The following is a 10,148-nucleotide window of genomic DNA, read 5'->3' on the forward strand; positions in this document are numbered from 1 at the left end:
ATTAATTAGACTGAAGCTTAAAATCAAAGGCTCAAAGCAAAATCCTGTTGTCCCTCTAAAGACTTCATGTGCAGTAGGGGAAAGGACTTCCACTCTTCCACAGCTGCCCTCCTGCAGCATACGTGTCATGGGAAAACAAGCCCAGACTTAAAGGTGTCAGGAAAGATCACTGCATTTTTGCCTTAGACCAGCAGTATGGTTTTTTCAAACTACTACCCGGAGCCTTTATAAATTGCCAAAGTATGAAATAATTTGTTCTTTCAAAGGAAGAAAGCAACAACAAGAAACAATAGTGTGTTTCCTGCCTTAGGAAGAATTTAACAGGAGCTTCCCAACTGCACTTCCTAGAGAAGTGTGTGACTGCCTCAAATGTACAGGAGAGGAGCTACAAAGGAAGACCAAACAGAACGGTCTATACGGGCAGGACAGATTTCAGTCCTAGGGCTGGCACATACACATTCAAGAAGGCTGGGGATCCTGGACCTTTGACAGCCAAATCTCATCATCTTTCTCTTTCCAGGAGATGTGTCAGTGAAGTGCGACCCAGAGCCTTGCCATGCCTACTTGCACTTGGTGGGCCTGTCCCTGCTTCCAGTGTTCTCATCTGAGACCATCCAGAACCACCTGACCAAAAAGCACATGTGCTGGCACACTCCTACATGCTCTCAACCACGAGCCCACGATATGCCATGTGTGAGTCACAGGCAGTGATGATGGTAAAAAGAAAAGCTAATATTTGGAGTTCACCAAATAATGAGTCATACTCCTGGAAGAAAAGGAATCCTTACAGCTGGCAGCTCTTTAGTATGAAATTTTTAAATTGTTGTAACATTAATATTAATTCCATGGAAGCTGGCAAGAAGAAAATGAGTGAGAAATGCGGTATTTGGTTGCCTGGTACCATATAAAAGCCCAGTTCACGCTCCAAGAACAAGAATGAGAAGGACGTCTCCTACCAACTCCCGACTTGCCTCCTACACTCACCACTGCCAAGCTACTTGCTCTCCCACACAACACTGTCTTACTAATTCTGACCCTTAAGAGTTAAAAAGAAGTCTTGCTTTCTCGCTACCCAAATGCCAAATGGGATCTTGTGGGATTTCACCTTTATAAAGGGAATGTTTGAAAACAGGCCCCTTTGGCTGTGACATCAGTGAGTTGCTGAGGCCTGCAAGGGCCGGAGGAAACATTCCCAGTCCCTTGCAGCGCTGCCGTACTCCTACGGTGCAATCTGGCAATGGCCAGGGCCCAAATCTTTAAAGCTGTTTTATGGTATTTAACATATGGTCATAAATTGCTCAGTGCTCTAAAGAGGGGCTAGATTTGCCACCCCTATTGATGAGACATGTTCTTATTTATTTAAATTTAGTGGCAAACTGGCATTTCTCCAGAGGGAGAGGGTTAGGCATAAGTACAAAGAAAGAACTAATGAGAGATGGTTTGCAGCTTTGCTGTGTACTCAACACAACCACTATCAAACAGGGGCTCGCCACTGAGGAGACAATAACAGGGAAGGAGTCCAGTACCTAAGGCTCGAGGGGGGAGAGTACAGATTTTATTCAGAACACATTTTAATTATTTTTATTTTTTTTCAGAATACATTTAAAAACTTTTAATCATTTTCTCTTTTCCCTCCAACAAGGGCTGTCTATCCATCTCTCTCTTGCCTCTGACTCTTTATTCCCCTCACAAATTAGAGACTCTTGGTCTTTACCTGAAATCATTTATCTTTGTAATTCTCTAGAACATCCCAAATCCTCTTGCAAGCATTTTCTGATTTTGCCAATTTTTTTTTTTTGCTAAGTTGTTTATTTTTTTTAATGGATGTAATTCTCCATCTTTAAAGATATAATCCTACCAAAATATTATGTTCCCTTCCCTCTACAAAACAGGACATAGCCAAAGTCAGGGGGAAAAAATGGATTCTGGAGGAAAGGTTGTGTCTGAATGACAGGTGTCGACAGGAAACATCCCTAGTGAGTTTGGGGTGTGTGTGTGTGTGTGTGTGTGTGTGTGTGTGTGTGTGTGTGTGCGCGCGCGCGCGCTCGCGCACGCGCGCCTATTATCTTGCTTAGATCTGGAATGTAAAGAGAGATTTCTGTAAGTTCCACGTTTGACAGCAGTCTGAAAACAGCATTTTTAAAACTCTACTAGGAAAGATTAGGCTGTTTATATCACACAAAAGTCTTTATAATTTTAAAATATAAAAGACTCACTCATACATGGCACAAAAATAAAAATCTACATATAGACAGGAATAGAGACAGCAATTATCAATGTACACAAGGTAATATGAATGTCATATGCTAGAAACTAAGAAGTGGGATATATTTCTCAGGCGAATGAAATATGTCTTCTCAGTTATGTTCCCCAAGGCAGACCAAGAATCCAGTGATCATGGAGATTAGATCATGGCATGAAAAGCCTGCTGTGAAACCTGACCTCATCTAGAGTAACCAGGTTACCTGAAGTGGGCATAAAATGATCCAGAAGGTCTTATGCCAACTTCTATGTGTAAGGGCAGATGATAAAGAAAAGGACTATACAAAAACATATTCAGGCCCTATTCACACCTCCAGTAAGGACCTAGTTTTCTTAAAATTCTTCATTCTGAAGTCAGACTGAAATGTTAAAATATCTTCTGTAATATTCTAGAAAGGTATATTTGTAAAGCCCCTTACTTTTGGACACAAGAACACTTCTCAGCACCATAAACTTGAGAAAGGGAGAACAGGTCTGAAATCCAAAGATGATTACTAGACACATAGGTATTCAATAATAAGAGTTATGTACTGCCACAAGACGCTAGGTATATTTATGCATTGATACAACCAATATATCAACAATCATATTAAATGGAAATGATACAAACATCTCAACCAAGAAACAAAGACTATTAGAATTAAACGCAAGATCCAGTCATATGCTGCTATACAAAACTCACTCTAAATGTTAAGACCCAAATAAGCTAAAAATAAAAGAATAAGGGCTGGAGAGACGGCTCAGCAGTTAAGAGCACTGACTGCTTTTCCAGAGGTCCTGAGTTCAATTCCCAGCAACCACATGGCTCATAACCATCTGTAATGAGATCTGATGCCCTCTTCTGGTGTGTCTGAAGACAGCTACAGTGTGCTCATATACATGAAATAAATTAATATTTTTAAAAGATAAAATAAATTATTAAAATAAAGAAGAAAAGATGTACTATAGTACATTAATATTAATTAATATAGATTTCAAAACAAACAATATCCTAAGAGCAAGGTGTGTAGATATCATAATCTTACACGTTTTTTATCTAGCAACAGAGCTTCCACATATATGAAGCAAAAGCTGATAGAATAGTGAAGCCCGATAGGTCTGAAACTGCAGTGAACACTTTCTACAGCCACTCAACTGACAGAACAACAAAATCAGTAAGAGGTAACAAAACCCACAGAATTCTAGAAATTAAAAGATATGTCTAGATAACCTATATGTGAAAAAAATCTAAAGGAAAATTCAAAACCATACTAGAAAAAACTGAGCTCAACACAGCAGTAGTTACAGAACTGAGCTAAATATACTAATGAAAGAAAACCAAAGCACTCAAAGCTGAGCTCAGGAAAACATGAAGCCATCAAGACAGGAACTTCATTTTCCATCTAAATAAATGGGGGGGGGGAGGACAAAGTTCAATGATAAAAAAGGAGGAGGAGGAGGAAGAGGAGGAGGCAGAGGAGGAGGAGGAGGAGGAGGAAGAGGAGGAGGAAGAAGAGGAGGAGGAAGAGGAAGAGGAGGAGGAGGAGGAAGAGGAAAATCAAAGATCAGAAGGAAACACAGTAACACTGAAACGATAAAAACAAAGAGGCGTGAAAGCAAGAGCTAGCTGCTTGAGAACACTAACTCGCTGATAAGTCACCAGCCAGACCCATGAGGAAAAGGCAGGGAGAGGAGATAAATTACTAAACCAGGAGAACACAGAAGTGACATTACTACTACAGATTTTAAAGATATTTTAAAAAATAGGGGAAGAGTATACAAATTTCTGTGCCAATAAACGGTGAAACTTAAGATGGATGTTGAAACTAGCAACAGTCACCCAAGATAAAGTGCATCAGCTCAATATTTCTAGTAAGAACACTGCATTTATTCTTCCAGCCCTTCCTACAAAGGAAAGTCCAGATCCAAAATGGTTTTGCTAGCAAGTTTCACCAAACAGTTAAAGAAAAAAAATAATACAAATTCTTTATGAACATTCACAGAATACGAACCTCTCGATTTAGTCTATTCATTTGCATTTAAGTACAATGCAAAATCCTGAAAACATACTAAGGAAAAACATAAATCAACATAACCAATGAACACACAGACAGCATACGCAACAAAACATTAACAAATTGAATCCCACAAGATTAAAAATGACAAAAGAGCGGGACAACCGAAGCTCATTCCCAGGCAGGCAAAATAGGTTGAATATGCCAAAATTAGTCACTAAATATCCATATCGCTTTACTAACACTATCAGTCATCTGTTATTCAATACTAAGTGGTCAGCCTTAAAAACCATACACATACAAGAAACACTAAGTAGACTCTAAAGGCTGTATTTGTGTGTGTGTGTGTGTGTGTGTGTGTGTGTGTGTGTGTGTGTGTGTTTACATGTAAAAAATGATTTAAAAAAAAAGAAGCCATGAATTTGAAAGGCAGACAAGAAGGCCATGGGAAGAAAAAAAAGTAAAGGAAAAATTATGTCATGAAATAAATAAATATCTTGGTATATGTTTTTATAATCCATTGTGCTAATAAAATTGAAACAGAAAAAATCTCATAATCATTGTAGCTGATAAACTATTTGACCAAATCTAACACTTATTCTTGATCTTAAAAAAAAAGTTAAAGAAGACAAAACAATTCTCAACAAACTAGGTATAGAAGGGAATCAGTCCTGAGAAGAGGCAATTCTGAAAATAACAAAACTAAAACTATACTAAATTCGGAATGCACTCATTTCTTTTAAAATCTGAAATGAGACTGTCTGCTCACAACACTCCTCAAGAGCCTAGTCAATACGCTAAGGCAATAAAAAGAAATGTGACTCATACTGGGTGGAAAGGACTAAACAGTCATTCGCTGAGTACATAATTTCCTGAATAGAAAGTTCTAAGAAACTATAAACAATTATATCTCATAAATGAGCTTACGATGGATTCAGCATTAATAGACAAAAAACCTACTTACATGATGGCAATACATAATCAGATCTTAAAATATAATTTATAATCAAAATATATTAACATTGGGTGAATGATAGAAAAAGTCTAAAACCTATATATTAAATGCAAAACAGAAGCAAAATATGAAACACTTTTTAAAGCTGACAAGCTGATTCCAAGATTTATGAAACTAAAGAACCTTGTATTTATAAAACCACTTTTGAAAATATGACAAATTAAAATATTCATACTACCTGATTTCAAGGTCTCTGTGTTCACATGTCTGTGTGTGCGTGCATGCATGCCTGTGGGTGTATGGGTGTGTGTGTGTGTGTGTGTGTGCGCGCGCGCGCATGTGTGTGTGTTTGCACTTGTTTGTGTGGAAATATGTGGCATTCTTGAAGCTCTTAGGCAGGCTAACTGACTTCTGAGCCTCTGGAGATTCTCGTGTTCCCACATGCCATCTCCCCTTAGAGGTACACTGGGAGGAGGAGTTTGTGCTACTGTGTCCAGCTCTAAGACAGCTCTGGGAATCTGGTCCTCAGACCTGTACAGCATGTGTTTTTAATCACTAAACCCTCCCCAACCCTCAAGATTTACTTTCTACAATATGGAAACTGTGCATCAGAATAAAGTAAGATATGGACAGAACGGAACAGCCTAAGAAGTTCAGAAAGAGCCCCCATCAATATATGGGCAATGAGTCTTAACAAAGATACAAGGGCACTGTAGAATAAACAAATATTATTTTAACAGTAGAACATTTGGAGATCTGTGGGTTTTCTAAAAGCAATATCCTAAACAAATGTAGACTCAAAATGAATGACAAGCTAAGTATAAAACCTTAAGTTTTATACATCTCAAAGAAAGCACAGGACTGGGAAGATGGCTCTGGTTAGAGTGTTTACTGCACAAACATGAAGACTGGAGTTTGAATACCACAAATTTATGTAAATACCAAGGTGGCGCGGTGGCCCAGGGGCCTGCCTTTAATTCTAGCCACAGAAAGGAGAGATGAGATCCCTAGACCTTAAAAGACTAGCTACATCCATGAGCTCTGGGTTTGACTAAGACACCCTGTCTCAATGACTAAGGTGGAAGAGTGGTTGAGGATAATTCTTGTCATCAACTTTGGGCATCCACACTCGTGTACAAACACACACATGTATTCATGCACACTAAAACATGCACACCACACAAAACCATGGAAATGAATCAATAAAAAGAAAGCATAGCACAAAGATCTTTGTGACACTACATTAGACAAAGGTTTGTAACGATGATAAAAGGCAGTCAGGGAGAAAATATACATCCTAGAAGGAGCTTAAGTCCAAAACACATGAATCCTCAAAGTCCAATCAGAAGAAAAAAGTTTTGAAAAAATGAGAAAAAGATGTGAACATAATACTTTACTAAAGCCACTGTACAGTAACAAGAAGGACAAATATGAGGAGGGATAAGATGACCAGGGACATAAAGACAGACAGACAGACAGACAGATTGAGCATCCTTTATCAACAATATGTGGGACAAAGTGGATTCATTAGGATCTGCTCAGACAGTACTGGTTGAAAATTCCAAACATCCATGACAACAAGATGTGAAGAAGTTCCAGGTTTGGGGTCAGCAAGGAGACTTGATGCTGTTAAGACATTTCCTACTCTACAGATCGGTCTCCGGGTTCAGTGAGACCAAGCAGGTCCTACTGAATAGGACTTGGGCAACATATGAAAAGCTGTTCCTAAAATACAAACAAGCTAGACTCGCCCAGACAGCTGTGGAAAAGATACTGGTGTACATACATGCTCCCATTTAAAGACTTTCAAAAAAGCTACAGGAATTAAAAGAATGTTGCATTAGCTCAAGAGAGTACACAATACAAAATCCAGAAGTGAAAACTACTTAAGTGATTAAGTAATAAATATATGCCTAAAATTAGCTCAAAATGAACCAATACCAGAACATGGAGTAACTAGAATATTAAATTGTTATGCAAACTATAAAATGATATACCTACTTTAGAGAACAGCTTACCACATACTTAATAAACTTTATTCTACATTTAGCTTGCAATACAAGATTAACCCAAAAGAAAAAAATTATTTCCACAAACAAGTGAAATTTTACATTGCAATTTATAACAGACAAAAATCTGGAAGTGGCCCAAGTGTCCTTCAACAAATGACTTTTAAAAGGGATTCTATGCACTCAGTGTCGCAATGCAGTTCTGCTGTGCAGTCTGTAGCCCCCTCATTGGGGCTGAGGATGGAGGCTGCAAGTCCATTGACACTACAGCCAGGGGACAGACAAGAGTAGCCCCACACTCAACAATATGGGTGAAGTTCCACACTTCTGAAGTTCTCAGAGGAAAAAGCTGGCCGCCTAGCCCCTAAACAACACAGAACACGTAAGTCCAGGTCTGTGAAACTAAGGGGAAGGTAGTGGAGCAGACGGACCTGTGAGGAATGGAATGCTCTAAATCTGGACTGAGGTATTCCTAACAGATTTTAGGACTGCCAAAATATGCAAAATATTTCACCTAAAATGTAAACATTCTACTATTGTAAACTATGATGCAATAAAGTTGACTTAAAATAGCAGTATATAAATTCATACATAAGAATTGTGATAAGTAAAATTCTGTATAATAAGCCTGCTTTGTATAAATGAAATTTTTTATAGTTTAGGAATTATGTCTGTCAGTTTATTATTTAATTATAATCAGCATCAAATCAGATTGCAGATGTATACCATTATTTATAACAGAAATGATTTTACACACTTAATAGTATCAGCTGCTATTCTTAATATAGCAGAGTATTCCATGGATCCCAAGAAATAAAATACTCTGAAATGCCAAGACAAAGGAATCCTGAAAATCTAAGGAGCAAGAACGTCTAATACCCAAAATTAGCGCCTCTTGCTCTTCAGTGAGGACTCTTTCAGACCATTCAGTAATTGAAAGGTGACCTGCCTCCCTAATTAGCCTCTAAAAATACCGTGAGTGGTGGATAATAATAATCTTTAAGTCAGTGAATCTTTTTTAAAGATAAAAATAAAAGTAAAATGAACTGTGCTACCAAGGAAAGGGACAAGGCTCCTCCGTATGCAACAAAATACTGTGTCCAAGATACGGCGTCCAACTGTTTACTTAGCAAGTGCCACAGGCACAGTAAGAGTAGTCAACTCCTAATGTCCTGGCAAAGGACCCCAGAGACAGAGGCGCCTACACGTCAGCAGTGTGAGTGCAGAGGAGAACCAACTAAGGGATTCAGTGCACTAGATACTAACGGGGAGATATGTGAAGGGATAAAAAGGAAAAGATTATTCAGTCAATATCCTCTCAACAGGTTTGATTTCACAAAGACAAGAAATTTTTCATAAGAAAGACTGTCACCCCAACACAAACGCCAACAGCAGCAACCAGACAGAGCAGTGCAGGCCTGTGACCTTGCACCAGGGATGCTGTGGTAGAAAGCAGCTTCAAGGCTTCCCAGCTACGGAGTTCTTGTAAAGCTAGTCTGAGATCCTTACAGAGACCCTGACTCAAATATTTAAGAAATTAAAAAATAAATGCCAACAGCTATGGGCACAGCAGCCAACTTTTGAACTGACATGGACAAAGTTCAGAGGCATGTGGCTGGCAGAAGGGCTAAGTGGCAAAGACACTTGTCATGCAATCAATGCCTAGAACACCCACCCAAGGGAAAAGGGAAAGCCACTCCTTAAAGTTGTTCAATCATCATGCACATAGGTATGCCAAATATTTTTTCATTGTCTAAGAAACTTATGGTACAATAATAAAGCAAATAAAATACAAAACTCAGAGAGAGAGAGAGAGACAGATACAGAGACAGAGACACAGAGAGACAGACAGAGACAGAGACAGTCAGTCAATGCCATCAACATCTTTTTCAGCTGACACACAAATTTCCTAACACTGAGAACCGTATCTTTCAGATACCATAACTTGGAGGTGGCCAGTTTCTGTGAAACAGCCATCAGAGCAGAGACACCATGCTGTCTAAGTAAGGTCTTAGAGAACAGTAAACAGAAAAAGTAAGCACTCTGAGCTTCCTACACTGACTACAACGATGAACATATAATGGATCTGAAGTGCTAAAGCAGTGTTAACATGCAAACATGAGAGCGTAAATATGCACGCACGTACAGAGAGGGAGAGGGGGGGGAAGAGGGGGACCTCAAGAAGGTATAGATCAAACACTGAAGTTAAATCTTGAGCTGATTCAATACAGCAGAATCTGGACCAGTATCTGTAACTTCTCTATAAAATATCAGTTTGTCTGGCCACTATTTGATTGAATAGTGCATACAATTTAAATAACAGTCTGAAGCCAGTTCATTTTGTTGGAATAATTGTCCAAAAATTATATATTTAAACTCAGTAATACAGTACTGAATCCTCAGAAATGAACACTGAATTTACACTGTACCTCTGAGGACATGGGGAGAATGTATTCTCCAAATCAGAACCCATTTTCTCTTCCAGGCTTTTTCCTCTGAAGGGAAACTATTTCAACTTGAAACTCATTGAGATAATTTTTTGGCACAACTTCTCTACTGTGTTGCAAATGGATTTAATAAATATTCATCACTCTTCTCAGATAATAAGCAACAATACTGTTCCATTGTTAGACACAAAATGAACATGTCTACAGTTTCACGAGAAACACAGTAATGGACCTCTCTGGGCCTCCCCAGACCACGCTTACCTGCGCTTACATGGGTTCCGAGGGGTAGGGAACTAGTTCCTCACCAAAAGTATTTGCTCTGAAAGCATATGTACATGAGTTCTAATCTCAGCACCCGTGCTGAAAAGCACAGCACAGTTATGCATGGCTGTAACAGGAGAAAAACGGTGAGCTTCTGCTACAGTGAGGCATGGCTCAAGGGAAGAAAGAAGAGAGTGGCAGAGAAAGTCTCCAGAAGTCC

At 38.8% G+C, this 10,148-nt stretch overlaps 1 protein-coding gene across 8 annotated transcripts in view; it reads right to left on the reverse strand.

Moving 5' to 3' along the window:
* Positions 1 to 10,148, reverse strand: part of Babam2 (BRISC and BRCA1 A complex member 2) — a 378,444-nt gene that overhangs the window by 324,365 nt on the left and 43,931 nt on the right. The gene's annotated exons all lie outside the window — the stretch shown is intronic.

The sequence above is a fragment of the Rattus norvegicus genome, chromosome 6, assembly GCF_036323735.1.
Source record: "Rattus norvegicus strain BN/NHsdMcwi chromosome 6, GRCr8, whole genome shotgun sequence".
Classification (NCBI taxonomy): domain Eukaryota; kingdom Metazoa; phylum Chordata; class Mammalia; order Rodentia; family Muridae; genus Rattus; species Rattus norvegicus.